This window comes from Augochlora pura, chromosome 3 (assembly GCF_028453695.1).
Source record: "Augochlora pura isolate Apur16 chromosome 3, APUR_v2.2.1, whole genome shotgun sequence".
In the NCBI taxonomy this organism is placed as follows: Eukaryota; Metazoa; Arthropoda; class Insecta; order Hymenoptera; family Halictidae; genus Augochlora; species Augochlora pura.
This window is the reverse complement of record NC_135774.1, coordinates 4,390,617-4,417,316: the sequence shown is the minus strand read 5'-3', so window position 1 is coordinate 4,417,316 and position 26,700 is coordinate 4,390,617. Positions and strand designations below refer to the sequence as shown.

The 26,700-nt window shown below is 32.5% G+C and overlaps 2 protein-coding genes across 2 annotated transcripts in view; both read right to left on the bottom strand.

Annotated features, from left to right (window-relative positions):
- Positions 1–15,434, bottom strand: part of Glurib (Glutamate receptor IB) — a 138,482-nt gene extending 123,048 nt beyond the window's left edge. Inside the window, exon 1 of the mRNA XM_078197440.1 lies at positions 15,091–15,434. The gene's annotated coding sequence lies outside the window, so the exon portion shown is untranslated. The remainder of the gene's footprint in view (positions 1–15,090) is intronic.
- Positions 1–26,700, bottom strand: part of LOC144467599 (facilitated trehalose transporter Tret1) — a 145,364-nt gene that overhangs the window by 13,576 nt on the left and 105,088 nt on the right.

The following is a 26,700-nucleotide window of genomic DNA, read 5'->3' as shown; positions in this document are numbered from 1 at the left end:
GATCATGAATTTGCAAGCAATTTCTTCTATATTTCACAAAAACACATAGCAGCGAACTCCACATATCGCAGAAAAATATGTGGCCCCATCGTGTGCATTTTCTGACCGGTAAATTTCTAATTTCGCGCGACATAGTATCCAGAAGCCAAGACAAACGTTTTGCGTAAAATTCACTTACGTATGCTTGCGGCCGCACGCACGCTCCCGTTCTCGAGTTCGTCGCGAAGCGACAGTTTATGACCGGCGTTATGGTGCATGTGTTATTGAGAGACAGAGTCTGAACCACCCGAGTCCTTTAACATGGATTTACTATAGCCCGGTCGTACGTTTTCATCGCGACCAATTTACGTATTCTCTGTTTTCATCGCGAACACGTTCGCCAACGTTCAACGCGATAGAAACCGCTACGCTATTTTCAATATTTTTTCCATTAGATCCTCGAAAACAACGCACCGTTAAATTTAGCCAACAAACCGAACTCGAGGAAAGCAATTAATGGGTTTGTTATTTATGAATGTTTCACATTATTGACCGAATCAAATACGCATTCCAAATAGCATTGAAACGCAGCGCGGTGTGATTGAACGCTGTGTAATACTTCGAAAAATATGTTATAGGGTGAGATCATTTCGCGCATGATACTGCCACTGGTTTTAAGCATTTGATTTACTATTTGCTATTCGCACGGTGTTCATCGATTTCTGGGCATGCTGGTTCGTCACAAGAATGTAGTTCCGAATAACGTTGTAATTCGATATCCCTATGAATTACAGTTTAATAGGATTTCTTAACTGTTGTAGCCGTGAATGCCCAATAAAACGATGGAACTGGATTACTGACGGAAACATCTGCGTCGGTTCATATCGATTAGGTTATAATAGCTAATTTATTCGTGAAAAGAAGTTGATTTTGCACATTCGACGATTGAATGCCAACTGGGATTTTTTTTCGATTTGAATCGCACTGACAATACAAAATGAAATTTGCCAGTAAATGCCGTATTGTTTCTAGAACTTAGGTTAATATGGTGGTTTATAAATTTTTATATGAAATAAAAATATTGTGCATAATAATAATCAGTTTTATGTATGTTGAAATAACAAATAGATAGTCCAGTGTCGTTGTACATTATTTATAAAATTAATGATTTTTATGTATTTTTTGTAAACTCTGAGAACTTTATTATTTTTATGATATAACGTAGCTCATAAATTTGTATATTCCGTATACCTTATACCGTTTGTATATATGTATAATACTTTGTCAACTTTGCTGAACCATAGGTATTTCTAATTTCTATATAAAAATAGTAATGGCTTTTACAAGCTGGTATGTAATCAAACGTTGTCAATATACTTTGAAGGCAGCGCCTGTACGTTGTGAGTTCTCGTTCCTATTCAAACATAAATTAATCGATAAATTAATTGATATCGTCTCATCGTAATGTACTATTGTATACCACTCTTAGCGATGTTATTAATTAATAAACATCGAGAGCTTTTAACGACCAACTTACTGACAGCAGTCCGTGACAAATATCTTGTATTAATAATGTAACAAAGTATTCAATTAATCTAAGCTACTATTGACTTCAATATAAACATGATCACGTTTAGAGTAAAACACTAAAATAGCTTCCACTCATTTTGCTGTATAAATAAAATACTGATTAAATATAAAGTTAACTGAGATTCAATAAACATTTTATATTTAACTTCTTGCTGAAACTTTAACTAAGAACGTAAAATTATAGCACGATTTGCTTGTGTTCGTTGGCTGATGTGAAAAGCAGTTTTACAAATTTCCATAAGATTGTTATAAAGTTTGAGAATCTAGTAACACTAATTGATGCTTGTCCAATAAGACGGTATATTATACATAAGAAACGTTGTAATGGTGTATAAATTGAACTCAGCAAATTCGAAGTGTTCCCATATAGTCACGCTAAAAGAACACCCTACGGCAGTGAACATTTTGAAACTGTAGTAGAATCAAGTGATAGTACATACGTGGTATCAGAAAACCCTAACACGTTTTCTCACAATGGGTCTTGGTTTTCGAAAGATTTTGATTTAAAGTTTTGTACGCACCTAGTAAATGAATTGTTTAAAACTCTTTATTAAAACAAGTTATGGGTAAGTCGATAGGGTGGTCTAAAGAAACGTACTAGTTTTAATGCGTAAGAAAGACACAATACATATGTATATCGTTATACTCAGTTGAGAATTAATTAATTAACCTCTTAGACACGACGTGCCACTGTAGTTGCTTTTGCGGATGTTTCGTGATTTACTCAATTGTATTACAAGTTATTAAAATAAACAATTAAAGTGAAAGCGTATCTATACAATATACCAAGAAAAATATATACATATATAGCTAATATACATATAATTACACTATACTATAACTATAATAAGAAAATTATATATTAAGAAAAATAATAACTTAGTTATGAAAAGCTTCATTCACGCAAAATTAAGCCGTGCGTAAAAAGTTAAAACTCGAGTAGCTCATACGTCCATCGACTAATCATGAATTTTTCAAAATATCTTATGTCGTCCCAATTATTTATCCCCAACAATACAAAGCTTCTTTAAACTGTCTATCCAACGTCCAGTGTAAACACAAAATCGTTTATAATATTATTACTTTTGTTAACAGTGGCACACGGATTTCGTTTATTATCGTCGTAGACGCGCAATTAGCCGTTAATTGCTGCTAAAATAGAGCGCTCAAGCGGCGTTCAGTTATCGGTGAATTTCCACGCTGAAAAGATCAGTGCACCCTCCGCAACCGCGAAACTCCGACGCTGTTTCGCTGCGAGCACGATGCCCGTTTCTCGATCAATTTCTCACTCTTCTTCCGAGCTCACCCCTCTTTCTTCTCCGACTCCTACGCTTCTATCCCTGTCAAACGTCTGCATCGCTATTCTATCCTTTTTCCATCTTCGTACCAACCCTTCTTTGGTTTTCATCGGGACCGCAACGAACTGGAATGAATCCACGATGCACCACCGAATTTTCATTCTTCATTGGTTTTCGGCGAGATAGAAGCGCGATGGTCGATTCCCACCTAAAATCGAAGGGGTCTCGGCGCGGTTAACACGCTGCAGAGGTCGCAGATCATCTGACAGATGGGTACGATATAAAAGTCCGCAATTTGAACGTGTATGGGAGATGCACGTGTGATTAACCCTTTGCACTCGAAGCCATTTCAACTGGAAATCTAAAATAATGTTTCTGGCTTCTAGTATTTCCATTTTATACAAATATTGTATAACAAAATTAATTCTATGCATATGATATTGAGTCTCGCGAGTCATGTAACAGTTAAACTTTCAACAATTTTTTAAATCTACGCGTTGCCAATACCTATAAAAATAATTTCGGATTATATAAAAACAATTTGCATGGCGCCGCAAAGTCACCACTCGAGTGCAAAGGGTTAATACACTCGCGTCGGAGACGAAAATGTTAACACATTTTCAAACGGAATAATTTTTTTAGAATTGATCCAGATGTATTCGAGAAAATGTATAACAATCTTTTTATTGCAATTGGTTGAAATGATAAAAAAAATTAAACAATAATATTTCTTCAGGATTTTATCAGAGCTTGCGACGAAAATTTAAAAAATGCTTTTGCAAATCTCGGCATCCCTGTTACGTAATATAGTACTCCGTGAAAAATAATATCAGCAATTATAATAATCTTCAATATTAATACAATATTAATTGTTTACTTTGATGTATAATCATGTAACCATGTTTCTTATTTTCATTTGAAATCTAGTACCTAAATTTGTGTATAACATAATTACACAGTTGATGTTACATTTACTGACCAATTCTTTGGAGATGTAAAAATTTATGATAATAATTTTTAAGTAGAGAATTGTATAAACGGGACAATTTGGATTTTATAAAATCATGCAGCAAGTAAGTTACAGCAATTAGTATTGCAATATAAATTGCTAATACGGTGAGTAAGGAATTTTCATTTCATTCTTGATAGAATTAACGAAGTCTGTTTCCCGCCATTCGTGCATCTCGGCGCGAGTTAAATGAACAGACCATAATCGGTGCCGAGTCATCGTTGCGTAATGCTTGGTAAACACCGCGAGATGTAATTACACTGATTCGTTAGATTCCTAATATATAGGCTGTGATCGTATAATTATTATACGTATAATGGCAACGTGATTGTTTCGTCGAATGCTTGATCTTGGCTGAAAATTATGTGCTGTTAATGTGCTATTGAAACATAAAGTAGCTTTTCAGATCCTGTACTTTATGTAACTTTTAGTAAGCATAAACGATGCTTACAATCATAGATATATCAGCACTTGTAAATATTAATTGCTAAACATGTTTGTAACTCTGAAAAAAATACAGAGGATAACTTTCATTGATATCAAGTACCGATAAGACCATTATTTTCTCGTTAGTTCTATGTCTTTGTCTTCTAAACAAATTATTTTCTTTCTCGTTCTTAAGGAACTGAATTTTTGTAACAACAATTTTCTAGTGGCAGTACGCAAAGTTATATAAGGTATTTAATAATAGGTATAGTAATAGGAAACGAGTATTATTCATGAAGTTATTTATACATCGTGAACTTCTTGTTGTTTCACGTAACAATACGATAGATATCAAGTGTCTGCTTTAATTAAACGATTTGCAATTTTACATTGTCTGTAATTGCTGTACGGCGTTTGTTTATGACTAGAAATCCAATAGATTCTAACAGAAATAAAGTGTGAGAAATGTACCATTTCATCCGTATTGAACATTTAAAACTGAATTATTTATTGTCACTAATATATGTAAGATTAATGCATAGCTTATTAATTCCTTATTTAATTAAAAATATCAAATCTAAATAACATTTTTAATAGAAAATATTCGAAGGAATATCTAAGCAGAAATATGTTAACATACAAAGAAAAGGGCGAAACATGTATCATAATTAATAATTAATGAAGTGATCCAAAGATAAATCATTTCCATCTATATATTTAGTACACTTAACAATAACATCTAATCAAACAAGATAATACAATATTTACGTTTTCATGTTCCAGATATTCAATTTGACTAATGCCCTAGAATGAAACATAAATACAATCATTTAAAAGTTGACATTATATAACAACTTTCATAAGTCTTTTCTGATGTTCGCAAATTCTTAGCACAGAATGACAAAGAACACAATTGCTTGCACTTATAGAATGAAACGCTATTCCACGTGTAACAAAGAGGACATAATTGTTCGCATTGAGGAAATAAAACACTGACAGCGTCTTTGATAATTTATTCCATGTATTAAAAAAAACATATAATTGCCCATACTGACAGAATGATACACTTACAATATCTCTTATCCACAAGACAAGAACGTCCGCAGTTTAAGCGTTAAATTAAATGAAATGCTGATCCACATGATCACGAAATTATTCTTCTCGTGTATGAAACTCCCTACCAAAGCTGCGTTTGCATTTTACGAAACGATTAGGGCGCTTTCCCTCCCTTAAGAACTTTTAGTTTCGGCTCCGCTTCGGTTAATATAATCTCGAAGGACTGTATTTTTCTAACAAAGATTCCCTGGCCGACGTGGTTACGCGTAATAATTTATGACAGTGTTTTCCCGAGAGAATGTTTAGTTACAAAAGAAAATCCTACGCGGACGAGTGTTTGAATTATTATCCAGAGTTATCTGCTGTTCCAGCGGCTACGTTTTTCGTGCTCGTGCTGCGTCAGGAAGCGAGCTACGGATTTTTGATTAATAAATCGTAAAACCAGAAAGGAACTTACAACCCGGCTCAAATCTCCACAGTATTCGCACAGTCACCGTTGATTAAGCTACATTTGAGGAACATTTCACATGGTTTCGAAAATTTTCTTGCTTTCCTGATTATTGCTCAGGCTTTAACTTAACCACCGAACATGCGATAATTGTCATAGATACAAGCCTCATTCTACAGAGTGTTTCAAATTTTAATGTTTAACTTTGTTAATATAGAAATCGAGAATATTGAGTACAGTAAACATATGAAAAATTAGTGAACGCGTATTATAACTTTAATGTTTGATGAAACATTTTTTCTTACACTTTTTATGAAATTCTCAGTATGCATGTGAGTTGCCGAAATCTGCAAAAGGTATTTTTAAGTTTTCGTTATAGGCTCACATAGAAAAGTTGGAAGAAATTCATTTTTATTATTATGCCAAAAAATCGCAATTTCTGAAAACAATTCTTTAGCTATTGCCTACTAAATTAATTTCTCTAACTACCCAAAAATCCACAATCTATATCAACGAAATTAATAACGTTCTTTTGAAATATATTAAGGAAGTAAACTGGTCACGTTGGTACATAAATGTAAAAGTTGATACAAATTTTCTTGTATATAATGTTACGAAATCAGTTGTTGCAATCTATACTTCGAATGACAGATATTTCTTTGCTTGCGTGGATGTTAACCCAACAAGTAAGTATCACATTCATTGATTAGTTAGTACAAAAATTTATTAAACTGACATATAATAGTACATAATAGTGCCGTCAGAGTTATATAGAAAATGTTTCCAGACTGTGTAAAATAACATATGACTATATTAAGCATTGTTAAATTTTACTCAATATTATTCTTCATATTGTATAAACTATAAATGTATACATATTTGGTGTCTAATTTTTATGCCATACTTGCTTTCTCATTACATTTCTACGGTTATTACAATAGCTAAATGCTTATAACAGAGAAACAATATTTTGTTGAAATTTAAACGATAATAAGATTAATATATATATTTAGTAGATTTCATTTAAAATCATCGTCATGAATTTGATTTGATAGTATACGGCACGTGTTAAGACAAATTATTGGGCAACACTCTAAGTAAGATATTCGTGATTCTTAATATAGATTTTCTTACCATTGCTAGGCAGTTCTTTTCGTCCCGGCATAATTTAAATTCCGTAATAAATCTATCTCTTCCAAAATTCAAGTTATTTCATTCAATTTGAGAAAAGTTATCCTATTTTAGAAGGTGTTCGAATATTAATGCGAGTCATCGTACATAGATTTAAATGTTTTCATATTTATGATGTAGACTTTATACAATCATTTGCAAAACTGATTTTAATTTCATGAGAATTGTTATCCATTATTACACTTCCTTGAGATGAAATTTTTCATTTCAGTTATATGTATATGTATAATTTATTCCAAAAGTAATAAATATTTAAGAACTTTTTAATTTACGCTCATGGGGATCAGTAATTTATTTAAATCTCTTATTGTAGACTGCACGGTATATTTCAATATTTTAAACTTTTTGTTACATATAATTCGTCGAACACTGGTTTCCATCTTGATGATTATCTGAACCATCAGTTGCTCGAAATGGATATACGAGAAATTTTAATTCGTAGCCCGAGCTTCGAATTAGCTTCGTTATTCGAATTTCCTGAGGCAAGAGCGAGCGGTTGCATTTTGCAGAATACGAAGATGAATATACGTAACATTTACTGCAATTTTGGTACGAGTTGGGCGTAACGTTTGCTGCGGGCACGTAAAATGTAAAATTCTTCTTAATTTATAACGTCTATTAACAATCTTTAAAATTATTTAGCGCGCTCTAAACATTTTCGTAGAACAACTCGATGTTTGAACAATGAATCTATAAATACACCAATCCAATCGGTGTAATAATTATTTCTTCACTTTTTTGCTTATAACATAATATCATATATTCAACACGACGTTCCATAAAATGAAATTGATACCAGATCTCTCCGTTATACAAGAAAAAAAATAATTGTGGAGCGATCATGATTTTCTATTTAAGCAATCAGTAGATATAAAAAACTCTCATTACCAACATGCTCCTCGTTAATAAACTATTAAATAATATATGTAATAAAGTATTAAAGTAATTAACAGAGCAATATATAATTTATAATCATCAATACATTATAAAGAAGAATAATAAATATTTCGTGTAGCACGGCTTCCATTAAAAGGGAAAACATATTTTTTGTTACATAACTTTACATAGCTACATTTATCTGCTACATAGATAACCATGAAATTAAAAGAAGAATGAAATTGGACTAAAATTTTCCACTGCAACATATTTTCCCACTCATATCGATTGAATTGCAAACAAGATATTGTTTCATCTGAACGATTAAAAGATTATTGCGGTTACTACAACTCGTTCGTTTAGAAAACGATGAATTTCCACAAAATAACTTCTTTCAACTTAATTGTCGAAACATTTAAATCGGTAGAATTATCCAATATGGTACTTGGCCATGTGAATTACGACATTATCGGGTTCCTGATCTCTATCTCACAATCGGTGTACGTGCATGAAAACGAAATTATTAAACCCGCATTAGTAAAAAGTTCGCCATGACCTAATTTCACTAGAAATTCGACTTCCATAACTCACCGTGACTGTTTCTTCTGTCTACTACACCCGCGAATGCACCGAAGGCTATTTTCCCTGTCAACACCAGATTTATCTCAAGGTTTCGCGGACGATGTGAATTGATTTATCTAATTAGCATAATCGCAGGGATATAGAAAGAAAGATCGCGCGATAATTATTGAGAACAGGTCCCCGACGCGTTTCGGCGTATGCAAATCGACGTGATCTTATCTACGCTAGGATTACGCTGATGATGCCGATTTAATGATTTTTACCGTGCGCTTCGAAATGATTTACGGTATGAAAACCGTCGTCATTAGAACAGCATGTATAATGGTATCGCATGTGTAATGATGTTTCACGTTTTTCGAAAAAATTGATATTTTTAATTGCTGATGTTTTTATACCATTATTCATAGAATCTTCATCGATCAAATTCTTTTCAGGTTACGTGTAATATGCGGTAGAAGATAACACTATTTACGCAGTATTTTTGATACGTGCTCTGAGTTTATGGAGCCGGTAAATCTTTGCGTAGCTCTTGGATTAACTAAAAAAATTTTAGAATCTGTCATTATAGATATTAAACAAGATAATGGAATATTACAGCGAAAAGTAGCAAATTTATATGTGTTAATTCAAAAGAGAAGGTTCATTGTTTTTAACAAACAGTAGCATCAAGTAAAAGTTACTTTTGTTTTCTGTATTGTCATAATTATGCCTTCGCCCAACCGAGTAAAATGAATTTCTGAAACTTATATTAATAAACATAACAAATCTACATGAAGTGGAATAGTTATTGACAAATCACAAAAATGTCGAACTGTAGAATTTTTCGTAAATCATATTTCAAGTTTTCATTGGCAGTATTTTTCACGAGTGAGTATAGTCGTTCAAGCTAATGTAATAATGTAAATAATAACAAAGGTGGAGGTTTAGACTATATTCAATTTGTACATTTGTATACCAAACATTGCTCGAGGCAATAAATGTTTCAATAATTAGTAATGAGAGTAGGCTAGTATGTTAACTCTTAGTATGTGAGGAATTGAAAACTAATTATACAGGGGAAAGGAATTCAATTATTCTTACTCTATATATATCCAAGATTAATCAGAGAATCACAATTAGATAAATGTCACTGAGACACGTGCTTCTAAGTGCGTCATTACGGGAAACGTAACGATTAGACTGCGAATCAACATGCATTTAAGGCATTTGTAATTTCATAAAGCACACGGGAACATTTAAGTTAGAAGGCGCTAAAAACACTTCTGCTGCATTGTTAGTAGAAGGAATATTTTAATCGGTGAAATCAATTTTGTCAAATTATTGCCATGTAAGAAATAATTTCACGCCATCCCGTGCGATAAGTAATTATATCTTCTTATTCTACTTTATGTTTATGAACATCTGCATTTTGTTTAGGCGACGTTTATACCGAAATTACTGTGTATTACTGTGTGAATTTACTTTTCATTTTATCCTCTATAGTATTTCAGATTAATTTTAAAATAAAACGATTATTTTTTATTAAAGGATAGAAATAAAAGGATTATTATTTCATACTGTGAGCTGAGGTTAGAAAACGGCGTACAGCGTGATACAACGCTTAGGGAATTTCATCGATAGATATTTAAAAATCCACAATGTAATGACGATTATGCATTGAAGAGCGTTTCCTGTGGTCATGATAAGATGAAAATGTTACGATTAATCAAGCATTGATAATAAAAGCGATATCTCTTCGCTACGTAAACAATGAAATCTCAGTGGTTAGTAATAACTGTTCAAGTGGGCCTCAATTTGTTATTTACTGTTCTACTTTTCGTCCACGATAAATTTGCTAAGCAGATTGCAGATCATTATGCATGTATGGCATCAGTAAAAATATAAAATATAAAGGAAAATGGTCGTTAACGAAACTTAATAAAACTTCCGTTTCAGTTTGTCTACAAAACATCTTGTGTTCACCAAAACAAGAACTTTCTTCATTTTAATTTATATATAATCGTTTATGAAAAAAATTTATTAACTGATTATTAATGTTCTAAAAATTTTTAAATTCTGGAATCGTGAATTTTGAAACTGTCAAGTCTCTTTTGGAATTCAGTAGTTGAGGAATTAATTTTTCTGAAATTCTAGCCTTTTGTAATCTCTGCAAATATTCAAATATCTACAGTCTAATTATACTTATTGCTAAACCGGCGAACTAGTTTTTATGAAATAACTGATAACGAATAAGGAATTATTACTTCAACAAATATTTTACCTAGACAAAACGTATATTGAACAGATATTTAGCATTATTAACATTCCATTTCGCTGGAATTTAATTAACAGCATTTGCTACTAATTCACAAAGGTTTGAATTTTAAGAATAATTCAACCATTTCATTCATATGCAATTGCAATAATTACGTGAATAAATAAATATATATATCACATATAATGAAAAGATATAATACAATATTTCGTTCGTTATTTTAAAATTTCATTGGAACAATGAATATTGAAAATGATGTTGTAATAACTTTTTAAAAAAGGGATCTGCTCTTCATAACTAAATATATCATTAAAAAAATATTTCAATGCCTGAGTTGCTATATATAAATATGTAAAAATAATTAAATATTATTACATTAGTCTGATAAACTAATTCTTTATTAGAACAAGCATTCAGCAATTATACAACAATGAATCAATGCTCTCATTGAATTTCATTTTGGGTACGCCTAGGTCATAAAATAATTCTGCCTTCCTAATTCAGGGAATATAAAAGATCAAAAAGGAATTACTCTAATTGCATTTTATACATCCGACCTTGAATATTAAACTTACCACAGTGAAAATTACTACTTTCTTACTGTAAGATTATGTAAACTTTAGAAATTCCATTATGATAAATACTTGAATAAAGTACATTATTCGAGCAAAGTTTTATAATAAAATCTTTGCAAGATACGAATGAAATCGATCGCCTCACTTTTATGAGTCAATGCACGCCAGTTACGATTACTGCTCGATAGCATTAGTGTTAAACGAGCGATGAGACACAGCGCTGACGCTACAGACAACGCGATAATAATCGGAAGTAGCATTACCAAGCCCGCATACAAAAAAAAATCGAATATCCTTTTAATCGTGACTCCGACAAGTCGTACTCATAAACTGTCAGTAAGCTACGACTGAACATGGTATGTATTGAAGGTTTTCTTTATCTGCAACCGCAACACGACTTACACGAGCGTCTATTTCCAAACGATCCGCAAAGGTACCGTGTTGTTAGCATGGTTAGTTATGCAATACGTTATTGCCTGTTACGGTGATCGCGTCTCCTTTTCCACGAAAGGAATACTGTCTCTATTACTACTTTCAAAAGTGCATTGTTTTATACAACTTCGAGTACTAACGTTGCAACATAGAAAATAATATTAATAACCGAACCACGAATTTTATACGTCCATGATGAAGATGTTTAGATTCAGCAGAAAATATTGAAAGCATCTAAACAATTTCAATATGCTGTTGTATTATTTTCGACCGATTAAAATTACGAAAAACAAAAATAGATGTCTGTACAGTTCTTATATCCAGCCCTGGATATATTTGAATTGGCATTACTTGAGATATCATTTCAAATAACATGTTCTTTCACTTCATAGTTATTTTCACCTGTAATGCCTTCTGATATAACATTGTTTAAGATATTATTTCAAATAATATGTTATTTTATTATATAATTGTTTGAAATAACGAGGAAGTTGAATTTGCTTTAAGCTAATTGTTACGAAAATTTTATAAAATAAAATACTTTTACTCATCACTATTTTCGGCATTATCTTTTTTTTCATCCGAAATGAATCGGTAGTATTTTTATTTCCAAATAACGGTCTAAAATAAATTATTTCAATTAGTTATTTTTTATGTTTACTTGAAGTAACATTTGCAAAGATGTTCCTGCATCACGCAGTTAAGAGAGACAACCGTTGTAACGCCTATGAATCCGCAGTCTATTAATAATATTAAATTATAAACGGCAATACTAAAATCATCAGTGTTTCGATATCTGTTTCATAGCAACAAATCTAATGTAACCCTAAACTTGTCGCAGTCACAACGACTGTTTCTTTATTTCGCAATTCTGCAAAGTTGAGAGCCTCTTTCATGGGGAATGCTTGAATAAATTACATTATGGGAGCAAGTTTAGTTATTTATTCAAGGATTTTCCATGAAAGAGTCTTTAAAGTTTCCAGAATTGCAAAATAAGTAAACGGTCATTATGGTCGTGGTAGATTTAGTGTTAATCATGGAACACAATTCCTTACCTTGTAATTAGTTGAAGATTAAACTGTCGCTAGGAAGCTCGCACGTTTTTTTACATTTCAACATTAATCTCTAATGCAATTGTGCCACGGCATAAAGAATACTTTTGAATATATGTCTCTGATTTCATTGTTTGATTACTCGTCCTCGTTTACTCGTGTTCAAACCTTATTAACTCGGGCCAGATATGATAAAACATCGCGAAGGCGTTTAGAAACCAGGAAAGGTGTGCAACGCTCGAGGTTCTAAACCGTAACCGTGGATAATTCTGTGGAACTAATTACACAACGAGAGTATTAGGTACGCGAGGTCAGATACGAAAAACGTGTCCACGAATTGCTGTTTAAATCGTCTTCGAATTTATCTATCGAGTACTTGCTCACGAATCACGATGCAATCTGTATAGGCCATCGCGATACCGCGTTGAAATGGACAACTTCAAAAGAGGAGCGTGAAAATATTGAATTTCTGTCACAATTCCGTGGCGGTCAAATCCAAACGGACCAAACGATATTCCGAGCGATCGAACCGGCTGCGGACGTGGTTGATTTCATTTTAACCAACGGTACACCTTCGTAATTGTAAGTGCGATTCATTTTTGCAATTCTCTGTTATACACGTTTCGGTTCAAACTAAGCTGTAGAAAATTGTTCCACTGAAAATGTACAGTCTTAATTGTAGGCTGAAATTGGACTGCGGATTTTCTATATTTACAAGAGAAATTCGCAGGACAAACACAAGACTACGAAGACATTAGAAGAATTTGAATCTATCGTTATATTGTTTCCTGCTTATTACAAATATTAAAATAACAAACACATTTTCATCCAATTTATAATTCTTACAATTGACTTTCTCAACTTTTATATTACACGATTATTTTCATTTCGCAGCCTACTTAGAATGTTGTATAATCGATGCATGGTGCGTCATCTTCATTGTTAATATTGTATTCGTTCGTCGCCCCATCAGGTTTGTGCTATTTATCGTTTTTGTTGCGTCACGTTGAACATATTTAATTGTACTGTGGGAATTCTGTCATCAATTATGAAAATGACTGTCACATTAATCATTTGCCTATTAACAATTCCGAATGTTTTCTGATCCAAAATGAAAGAGTGAAATGATGTACTTTTTTATTATAAAGTATTGCAAGATGTATTTTAATCCCACTGTGAAACGATGTTAATGCTATTGGAGTATAACAAATACATTTTACCAATAAAGAAATAAATAAAATTCTTATTAACGTCTTGCGCATAAGTTTATGATGTCCTCTCAATAGATTAATTAGAAATTTTTAATTTCAGGATATTTGTTATATTAATGTTGCAAATTACAGTTAATTTATAAGGTATTTTGTATGAACTGGTGATAATATATATATTGCTTTTTGTTTCACTTGGGCAGTTTTGCAGTATTTTTCTGTATTACTGACAATTTTAAGAAACTTCCCTATTGTTTCAATTAAGTGAAACTCTAGTATAGGAAAAATTGACTATGGATTTAACTGTAATTTAATAACGCTTTTTTACGTTATATTTCTCACTATATTTCTTATGTACAGTTCCTCATATTATTGCATTCTTGACTTATTATAGCGAACAAAACTTCAATTCTAATCTTATTCCATCATCCAAATGTACAAAGCATACAGTGGGTATTCATTTTAACCTGTGCATTGAAAAATCTTCGTTGTATGCTGATATAAAAAAAACGTGTCAGGATATCCTTGTTTAATTCAAAGTGAAGAATATTATAACTTATGTTTTTTTTCTCTCAAGGTCTTTTTCTATTAAGTGTTAAAGGTCGTTGCTATTTTTTGCACGACCTCTGACATTATCACCATTAAATAACCTCGAATGAAAGAATTTATTCATTTTGTTTCTTGCATGGTGAGCCATTGTGAACACCTATAGTATTTAAACCGCATCTTTCCTTGGTAACGCAAAAGTATATAAAAAAGAAGCAGAGGACAATAAATTCATCTTGACGGTAGTAAATGAGTAATTAGTAAATAGTAAATAAGTTAGAATCCCAATGCCGTAAATTACATTTTCAAAAATATACATTTATGTCTTAAAGCGTAATCTATACGAACCAAAATGTTAAAAAAACAAATGAAATAAATTATATAGTTATTATAAATTAACTCAACAACATATTATTTTAACAATCAATTCGATCAGTAAACAATACGCGTATTAGTAAAAAAAACAACACACCATGCTCTATCAATAAAGCTAACGTCGACATATGGTTTCAATTGGTAATTATTGATTTTCAAAGTTCGAATAAATATAATCGCAATAGAATTTTACCAGCCAAGCACTATCCAGAAGCAACTGAAGACGGGCAAAGTATGCTTTAGGCATGGACGACTTCAAACTAGCGTCCTTCACGGACGGTCCTTTCACTCCCAAAACACTGAAAATCTCGGTGTTGACCCAACGGTTTTTGATCGCGGCCCGAATGGAACTGAGACCCTTTAATTCCCTTTCGTTTTACTGCGTGATGTTTCGTCACTGTATGGACACTAAGTTTATGCATCCGCGAGGCACGCGAGTCTCTCGGAAACCGGTGATCGAGTATCGTTGACGGGCACCTGCCACGATCTCATCCTCGAAGACGCGAAGGAGGAAACTGAACACGTACCACGATCCACGGACCCGCGAAACTCACGGCGATTTTATCCGTGTCCCACTCCGTCGGCTTTTATGAAGTGCGACGACACGGTCGAACGCCGTTAATTACTTTTCCGTGTTTCCCCGTGAATGCGATCGAATCCTTTCGGCCATTGTTCGCTAGCGCGCAAGGCGATTGTAGCAATCTAGCTCTATTTCAGTGAAAAATTGAAAAGGTTTTCGAATCTAGAAATTACAGTGGTGTGACATTTAAACAACAACTGAACAAAATATCGCATTTCTACGTTTCTATGTTAGAAATCATTGAAAATAGAAATATGCACGTGTGGTGTTTCGTCAAGTTTTCGTTTAGCTATCAGTGACGATGTAAAAGTTACCTTGAGTCCATAATTATGCGCACCACTGTATTTCAGATCGACTGTACCTTTAGCTTAATTAATGTCCGTAGAAATCTATTAAGCTGTGTGAATTCGTAAATTCGTAATTACATTTTCTCTGATTATCCGAAAATAACTCAGAATTTTACTCTTGCCAATAATCAATAATTCCTGTAATCAAGAGGACTAACATTGCAGACTAGCAGTGTTTCAGGAAAAGAGAAAAAAACAACAATAATCTAATTAATAAATTGTAATCTGTTACTGAAGCTTTACAGTTTGAAAAATCATTACATATGGCGTACAATTAACAAATAAAAGAGAACGTTATAGGTAAAATAATAACCATGTAATAATTATCTAAAAATATAGGAAATAATAACCATGTCCCGTTTAGGTTAATGCGACTAGTTTCACTTGTACAAGAGAAATCTTCCCGTCGATAATTTAATGCTTGGAGAAAATACTCTATGATATTTTAACACTTTATCTAATAACAACAGCTTCCTAATAATTCTCCTAAAATAGAAAATCAACGGTAAAGATATTCATGAAAAATCGTTCAGAAACTGCAATAATTTCATTTACAAGCCATGATGTAAGGCATCCACATTATTTGGATTAATAAGTTCTTTTGAAATTATCGAGCTTCTCTTGGACGCATCGAAAAGCCTATTAATAGGCTAGCAGTAAGTAAAGTTCAAAACTAAGTGATTTTACGAATGCAAATAACAAATACAAATGCTACCAACAACGATGAAATGCTCTTAGTAAAGAAATGAAGTTGATGAGACGAAAATGATAGAATTCCGTTTAACTCCTTAGGCAACATCAGATTCCATAAATCCTAATGAAATTGGGTTTATGCAATCAGAGAATTGATAGCACCTGCCGATGAAGAATTGTGTCACCCGCGGCAGACGAAGGTGGCGATGAACGCGTTAAAATTGTACATTATTATTCTGCTTGCAACGGAGGAACTTTTCCCCTGCATATTTACAGTCCTGTCTTTCGATCCTAGCAACTAGCGAGGTTTGCTTGTATTAACAGACAAGTTTTTCTATTTCTGTCACATCGCAAACGCGCTTTCTTTTCAGATCACGAGGAAAGTCGACAAGGAAAGAGGGAAATGTTCAAGGAAATGTTAACCTCTTGCGAATGACGTTTTACCGGGGATTTTCCTGGTTCCACGAGAGAAAAATTATTTTCTATGCACGGAGACGAACGATGCGGTCAGATCGGCTCTGATGCTCTTTTTTCGTGGAGATTTTAATTATGAATAATGCGAAGCTCGGGAGAACCGGTCGCACGCACGAAAATCTCCAGGAATTCCTTGCTAGGCATGATCCTGGAATTAGTCGGGAATTTATTATATTTACCTGGCACGCACCGCCTACTAAGTAAACGAGGATGTCCATTAACTCTAACTTGAAACAGTTTAGCAATGATACCGAGCTTCGAAAAAACGAATTATTAGTGCGGAGAAATATGAAACGGTATTAAACGAAATTTTAGAATTCTGTTCGAACGTACTCTAGAAACAACTACTTTAAAATCAAATCAAGTCATTAAACGAACCGTGGGAAATTGTTGAGAATTGATTATTTTTATATTTAACGCAGCTAAGCTGCTGGTGGTTTATTGTAATTCTAATCATAATTGTATTATTGTATTTCAGTTTTACAACATTTAGTTGCAGATTTGAACATATATTTAAATTAGGAATATCCGAAGTCTACGAAACAATATAAATTCGTAGTGTCGAAAATTTCAAGAAAAAAGAAACCATCTTCCATTTGTTCATAAGCATTTCGTACTTTCTCTCCGTATCGCATGCGTTACGACATATATAGTCACGTGATCAAACTGTTGCCTTCGACAATTATGATGTACGCGGAAGTGTGCAATAACAATTCAACGTTCCGCTCTGATTGCGAAATTGTTTCACTAATGCTTTTAATAGCAAGCATATTTTATCGAATGCCATGTACTTTATGTAATGCTATTTATGAAACATTACAAAGGTTTAAGGATTAGAAGAGCTAGAAGAAAAAAAAACAATAAAAAAATCAATTAAAGAATTTATAAATACCGCTGCACTATTTCCAACTTGTGACAATATTAAGAGCCGACATAAATGTCTATACAACTTCTGCGTGATCTAAGTAGAGCATAAAATCTTTATTGTGCGAAAATTCTAAATGTAGTTATGACTCTAAATAACAATTATATAGTTTACATCTGAAAAGAGTACGACTAAAAATGGAAGATTACTTTCGGCTCCAATTCTGTTTTCTGCGTAATTATCGAACATTTTGACATTCAACGATTAAATGCCAAGTACAGTTCCAATGCGGAAGGAATTAAATTTTTGCAGTATTGATTGTAATTTATATGCAACTTCCTCCGTGATTGTTTCGTTTAATTGAAAAATGAGCAAAATTGGAATTTCGTCGTACGGCGAACTTCGATTTTTCCGTTTTTAATATAGAATCATTTTTAATATCATCTGCATGCAATAAAAAAATGTTGATCGTTGAATTGCAAACATTGTATAATATTTGAACTTTTTCGTATCGAGTTAATTTCAATTTCGAACGACACACGGGTTACTTACACGCGACTACAGAAAAGTGATATTGAAGTACATGAAAGGAACACATAAAGTGGCTCACAAACTTTTACACCTTTGAAACTTTTTTGAAACTGGAATAATCTACCAATTAGAACTAGTAATAATAAGAACTAGTGTACTAAGTAATGACTAACATTTTCTTTTTTTAATTTTATCATTACTAAGAACGATAAAAAATAAAAGAATTTTCGTTTTTTAACATTTTTATCTGAGCCTGTAACGAAAATTTGAAAAATTCTTTTAGTAGATCTTGATAGAATATATACATTCTGAAAATTTGATGTCGTACTAGTTACTTAGACAACTTAAAGATCGTAAAAATCACAGTTTTGTCACGATTTTTGCCACTTTTGACCAGAAAATGTAAGAAATCTGCTGCTTTTGAAATCGTTAAACGCCTGTAATTTCACTCTAACTTAACCGATTTTGATGAATTTTGCAGCACGCATATTATAAGTTACTGAGATCTAACAAAACATTTTTTAAATTTTCGTTACAGACTTAGGAAGCCTGAATTGACGCACATTTAGAAAAAAACAAACCAAACGTCAACTTCAGAAATCGTGTGTGAAATATAAACTTTTTATTTCTGTGGTAGTTGAACTTTAAGAAAACAATATTACAATACGTTTTATTTTATTTGTTTTTTTTCGTTAAAGCGCTATGTTTTGTTGAAAGTTTTTAAGATCGTGCTTTTCTCTTAACTAGCTTTGCGAGCACTGTTCATTCATTAATGATTTTTCTGTCACGAAAAAATCATGCCAGATGTTTTTTTTACAGTGGACTTGTACGTAAACGTATACTATACTTTCGGTTAAGTCCTGGGTTTTTTATTGTCTGCGTTTTTGTGATTAGCGATGTTAAAAAATTAACAATTATTTAATGGCATACATGACACTTCAAACTATTCATATAGAATTTTATTATACTCTTGACTGAGTTCCTATGCATGTTTCGATGTCGTTGAAACGAAAAGAGTTTTTTGTTTATAATACAAAAAAAATTTGAGATTATATTAGTTTGAATTAATACTTCTGCTGTCAACAAGCTAAAAAATTTCATAAAATTAAAGTATTTTACTCAATCAAATTAAGATCATTAAATCAGTTATTTTTTCTATTGATATTCTTAAGTTTTGTGAATCCGAAGCAAATTAGGGAGATATAATTGATTAGTTCATGAATTAATTTTCAAATCAGTCTGTGGCCGCTACCGTGCTAAAGTAAAATAATATAAACAAACAAATAGTATTCATAAATATTTATAACTTGTGATATTATATTAAATAGTGACATTACGTAAGTCTCAAGTACTTTTAATCTCACAAACTATTGAAACAAACTTGGCCAGCGTTTAAGGCCAAATAGTCCATCATACAACGTTAACAACTGAAATACGAAGAATTTTTAAACTATACATACCCAATATACGGTATTAAAATGATCTACGATTGAACCGTACTGCATAATTCATCAGGAAACTAGAATCTAGCCTATAATCTCGATGAGAAACGAGATTCGTTGAGAACGAAAAGGTCAATAACTGTTTGGCCTTGAACAGTCAACTCCAGCCGGTGCGATCGTCGCGAATACACGTTTCGTAACTCGCACCATCACCGTGGTCGTCTCTACCAGATTTGGCAAAGCCACACACGTGGGAAAGAAACCGAACAAGTTCAAATTCACGAACAGAATCTCGCTTTCTAGCAGCAACCGTGGACCTTCGGAGGTAACCTTAACCTTGAGAACGTAGCAGGCAATACTGACTTTTCAGTCTCAGACGGGGAAGTACCGTGGATCACCTGCGTCTCACAAATAAGAAAAATCACATTTAGGACTGGCTGCAAAACAAACCGGTTTGGAATGCAGTTCAACAGGCACGTGCGATCGAACTGAAATGCTCTCACCTATTTCCAATTCATTGAATGTCAACAGATGTTTACATGCTTATCAACGATGAAAAATTGATAACACGTTAACACATATTCGGCCGGTAGTTTTTTACACCACCATTCACAAAATACCAGCATCTTTTTACACCATCTGTAGAAATTATATGGTCTATATGAAAACAACGTAATTTGTTAAAAATCATTTTTTTTCAACGATGGTTATAATTATAACATTTTTGGTTAAAATTATTTCTGTTTGGTAAAAATTAGAATTTAATTTATATAGAATTAAAAGAACAAGAATCAATTATTATCCGTAATATACAAATGACGAATTTTCGTCATTTGGTTATTGGTGATTGATTTGCGAAATGACGAATTTTCGTTATGTGGACGAATATGTGTTAATTGCTGAATATCAACCCCCCAAATTGCCTCAAATTCAGAGTAATTTGGTTAATGAAACTGAAACAAGAGCGTCCAAATTTATAATTATTTCTCATCTTAAACATCCTGGAGAAATTCAGTCTGTTCGAATATAAACGAATTTTAAAAACTGGTCAAAAATTAGTGTCATCCGTATGTGACCGACGTGGCACTCAATTTGTTAAGACGTTACCGACCGGTAACTTATAAAACGGATTTTTCTTTCGATCGGTATTCTGTAAATTGATTATGGCAACCAATAATTTGATATCTATTATTAAGATAAAAGTGTTAGATTGTACTACCGTAAGCTTCAATACTATTATATCATTTTTTAAACATTAGATACCGTCCGCAAGTAATATGATAGATAGAATAAAAATAAAATAAATTAAGAATATTATTTATTACTAATGCTATGAAAATATAAAAATATTAATAAATTCAATTATACTGTAATAACGGTAATGTTTACTGCGTTAACATGAGAACATGAGCAATGTTTATTTTGTATAAAACTCTGCAATCTAGTAATTATTGCAAAATTGTGAGAACAATAGACACTATAAGAAATATATGCAGATACTGTTCATGATTTACGAAATTGTTTTTTGATTGCATTATCTATACGAATGTTTCTTGATTTGTCTATTTTTTGTACCTTTAATTATTTACAACGATACATAATTGTAATTTAGAACGTATAGTTATTGATAGTTATGTATTAGAACATGGGTATTATACATTCGTCGATCAAAATGAACTGTACCGCTTTGTAGTCATCTAAATTGTCTTGTTAAAAGTACGATTAGTTCAACTCCGCATCGTCGATCCAATTATTAACAATTTATAGCCAGTTTGATTTAAAGGTTTCTATCGTACGATATTCTATGACATTTTGCAAAATCACTTATTGTCGGTAATGGTGCGAATAAAATATGCAAGTTCAATTTCGTAATACGGAGAGCTATTAAAGATATTGACGCGTAACTCGATCTGGTCCGTGAGAGCATTATTGAAGTTTTGTTGCCGTTGCTGCGTCGCGTGACCAATAAACCATAATTGTCCGCCGTGGCGAAGGAGTTTTGTGATCTCCAATTAAGTGAAACTGGTTCCGTTACAGCTGTGCAACGGAAATTCGAAACTTGTTTTGGGAAACTGCTGCCAACTAGGCAATTTACTTATTATCGGCGTATGAAATTTTAACCAACTCGCCCACGAATTCTTTAGTATTTTTATAAACCGATTAACCTTTGAATGCAGTTACATAATGTGTCTCCATTAGCGGCCATTTATGTTTCACGTTAAGCAGCTCGTTAATATAACACTGGCACGTACTTACTAAATCTATTGATTTCAAATGAATTTTCGTTCAAACAAATATTGTTATCAAACTGCGTAAAATAAATCAACAACTCTGACTTCTCCATTGATGACCTTGTGATCAATTCAAATAACAACACTGTAATGTTATTAAAAATTAGAATATTCTCAGCTTCTATTTGATGTGAGTATTTTAATCATATTGTTTTCACTCTTATTATTACTTGTTTACCATTACTATTATTACTACTATTATTACTACTTAGTATTATTACTATTATTATTATATCGTTGAATGTTTGTAGAAAAATTTAAAAGAAATTTAGTTTGCTGATGATAAGGAAATAAATAATAAAATAATTGAAAATCAGTCACAATTCTTATACAAGAGAAAGAATATTGCAGTTCCGAATAGACCCAAGCGTGGTACTTTGTGCCATTGATGTAATCGTAAATATTAGGTTGAAGCTATGGGACGGGCGTTTTTGTTTAGTCTATGTTCAGCTGCGACTGAGAAAGATTTGTTGTAACGTGAACCCGATATTTATGGTTATAAATTTTAAAGGTATTCTTCTTACACGTTTCGCAAAATTTGTTCGTGTTTGTATCCCATTTCTATTTGATTTTTCTACGAAACCAGATGGAAACAAAACGCGATTTACATCTACTATTCTTGTACGAGTTCGAATTGAATGATAGCGCAGCTCAAGCTTCTAGAAATATTAATCAAGCATTCGGAGAAAAATTTCGAATTTCAAACAAAAATTATGAATAATTTTTAAGAAAAAAAATACGCTAACCAGAATGATATAAAAAAAACTCTGAATTGTTTATTAACTCTAAAAACTAAGATTTTTTCAAAAAGGTGTATATGACTTGCCCAATCGTTGGTAGAAAGTCGTAGATGCCAATGGAAGTTATTTCGATGAAATATAATAAATAATGTGAAAAATTGCGCTTTTTGTTTTTTATTTTTATTCAATGCTCGTTTCATAGCTTCCAGCCTAATATGACAAGGGTTGACATCATTTTCAAAATGTAATTGGACTCTGAGAAGGAAATGCAATGTCGAATCGCAAACAACATAGGGAAGCAGAGGGTTAAGTCTTTTATTCCAAACCGGTACTTCTATTGTATCGCCGCTAATAGAGGCAGACCGTATCGTACTACGATGCACAGGATAGGGATCGAGAGCGAAGATCGGGTCGCAAGGGTAACTGAAGGTACGAGATTGCGTCTGCAGTTCGAAGACGTGGGCCACGCAGGTCCCTAAAGTATATTTGCATTTGCATTCAGTAATTAAACTCTGTCCATTCGCTGGACGACCGTTCTTATAGGAGTTTGTTCGCCGACGACGAGCAATTGTTCTGAATCCTAAATAGCATGGTTGTATCGCGAACGCGTGACCGAGTTATAGCGAAACGAAAACCGGCAAAGCACCGAGGCGGCTGCATGGCATCCGGTGATTAATCGTCCCGCGAGCTTCATTAAGTAATTAAATTCTCGCAGCCCCTTGCGGAGCTAATGTTTCGATTGGTCCGTTTCATTAGATGATGTACACTGATCCCTTCAGTAAAACTGAAACACAGCTACGCCAGACGCTTCGCGAAGAATTAACTGTAATAACGTCGAACACTAATATTCGAGAAATCGTATCGATAAATTAATACTTAACCACTGAGGTCGATTTTCATGCACCTTAATCTTTTTTCATATCATGCTAAAGTTTGTCTTTTTGTGCGATTAGGTAGAAAAGTATTTCGCCCGGACGTACTATCATTATTCTCTCTATTTTATACATTTGTTTTAAACGAATTATAAATTTGTGTGCACACTAACAGTGACTTAAACCTATTTATATAGGAATAATCTAATATTCAAGTACATCACCTTATTTCGGAGAACCGCAAAATATGTAAGTAATGTATAATAAATTTATAATATACATTTCTATACTCTTTCCAAAACTTTGGCAAGAATAATAATAATTCATTATAATACAAAAATATTCTTGAATAGATAATAATTTATCATTATGAATCCATTAAATAATAAATGTTAGGAACAACTGTATGTAAACATCTTAATAACATTTAATATAAAATTATAAATTCAGACCTGTAAATACATACACGATTGTACTCAATGTAAAAATAGTATTTATATTTAGTTATTAATTATATATAAAAATAAAATATTAGATTTATAATATTGTAAGTTAAAACCAAAACGAAATAAGTATTTATTTTTCTCTTTTAATAATTTTAACAAGTCAGAAAACAGTCTAAAAATGTTCTCAAATTATTCTAGTGTCTTCAAGATTTGCATTTTGCCTGCATATTTTTTACATAAAAGTGTCATGATCCTCAGTCTAATTATTTTTGTTAAAGCGCGTAACGTCTTCATAGTTACACTTGGCGTGTTTCTTACCAAATTTTGCTTTTTCGAACACTATTGTACTCTGCTGATCAAATTCTATTGTAACAGTTTGGGTCAAAGTTAAAAAACCAAACAGGCGTCAAACAGTGTCATAATTCGTTTCCATATTTTCTTCGGGTCCAAGCATTCAGTTCCTAAATCAATGAGAACATTTTGGCAAAACTGGTATGCGTAAAATACTCTTAATTCTCGAAAGTCAGTTTATAGTTATAATAAGTCTATTATCCCTTATTGCTCCAACTGACAGTAATGCTGCCAAACTTAAGCCAGCGTTCCGGTGTTCTGTACAATTCTTGGAGGGATAAGGGTTAAATGGTTGACTATATAGAATACAGCATCTTCTTTTAAACTACTTCAAAAGAATATACAATAAAACATAAAGGAATAGTCTAGTGTTATCATTAACTAAGCATATTGGTATCGAATCGAAGCTGTACTATCGGATAAACCCCTTGCCCTTACGAAGGCCCTTACGATGACTACAAGTTTTTCGATTAGCATAATTTCTTAGAAGAAGAGGAAAATTTGTATTATTTGCCTATATTTCTTCAAATATTTGAACATCGTGGAGAAAAAAACAAAATTTTATTCGAACTTATAAAAGAACGTAATAACATTCACACTGAGCAGATTATTGTTAGAAATCTTCATAATGAGTTGGACTCGTTAAATTACGGCAAGGGATTAGTACCTCTTATTATTAACATTTATTCCTAGCACCTGTCAAACAATAACACTTATGCGAAGTCTATAAATTGGTGGGGTACTTAATTGCGCGATGGAATCAATCCACGTAGTAATTTCATTCGGTGACGCAAGCATGAAAAATCTTTCATATCCGCGTAACTCCACCGGGCGCTAAATTCAATAAAACTGTCAGATGCAGCCGATCGTTGAAAAAATTGTAGTCCTAGTTTAGGAAAACCCTGGTATGTACGCCTCAAATAATGGATTACGCAAATGGCGAAAGTAAAAGGAAAAACTTTGCCTTGAATGAAGACAACTAGTTCGACCTCAGTCACCAAATTATTTCTCCGAATGTTGCCTATTCAGTAAGCGCAGATTTAAATTTTATGCGCGTCCAAGCCATTCCAGGAAAATTGCGGTTGCTATGACTCAGGTGTGAATTTCACCCAGCATTCCTAGTACTACAACTGCGGTAATTTTTGTATTTGATTACGATTTCTTATTAAAATGCATATATGTATATAGGTATAAAACGAAAATGGATGAAAACTATGATTAGTATGATTATTGAGTGAGTGACTACTGAATTGCGGGCCCTTATACAGAGTAAAAATATTCTGCATTCTTTGTAAGAAGAAGCAATCACTCAGAGATTTCTATGTTTTTTCAGTAACTTCAATAAATTAAATATACTGTATTGGAAACCTTGGATCGTTTGAATTTTAATTCCGTTTTTAATTGCATTTACTCAGTGAATAAAATTCATTCTATAGCGATTATTGACGGTTAGTATTATACTACTATTAGAGAAGATATATTTCATAATAAATCACTTAATAAAGCTTTATTATAATTTCAGAAAACACAGACTTAATATTTAAACTTCTGCATTTGAAATGATCCTCAATTTAGTATCGTAGTCATAAAATTAAAAAAAAATTCATGTCTTTTTAACTATATCATTATTGATAACAATTCTCAACGTTCATTAAATTGAAATACTGCACCCATAAAATAGATTAATTAAAAAAACTATTAATCTAAAAATTTATATGTTGCAAAAAAACTAGCAATTAGTTTATAATTTTTATATATTTATGTCCACGTTTTGTATCTACAAAAAAGATAATAGAATAATTTGTAGATCGAAATGATATTAATAATTGATAACTATTTAACCCTCACCTAAATTGCCAAACGATTATCATGCATCAAGGGCACTTGATTTCCTTGACCAAAGAGAACAACAATCACTTTCCCCCAACATTTTTTCTTTGTATATGGAAACCAGTAATGTTCTCTGATATCCATAGTCTCATATACTCGTACACCGTGGAATCGTACACGTGTACACTTTATGTGAAAGTATTACGTTACAACGATACGTGTCTTGTCTATGCGCCGAGATTCAATGTCACCCACATTTTCATTTGCACACTGAATTTGAATAATCCTGAAAAATTCGATTTTTATGGACTAATAGACCGTGTCGGTATGAAATTGAAAAT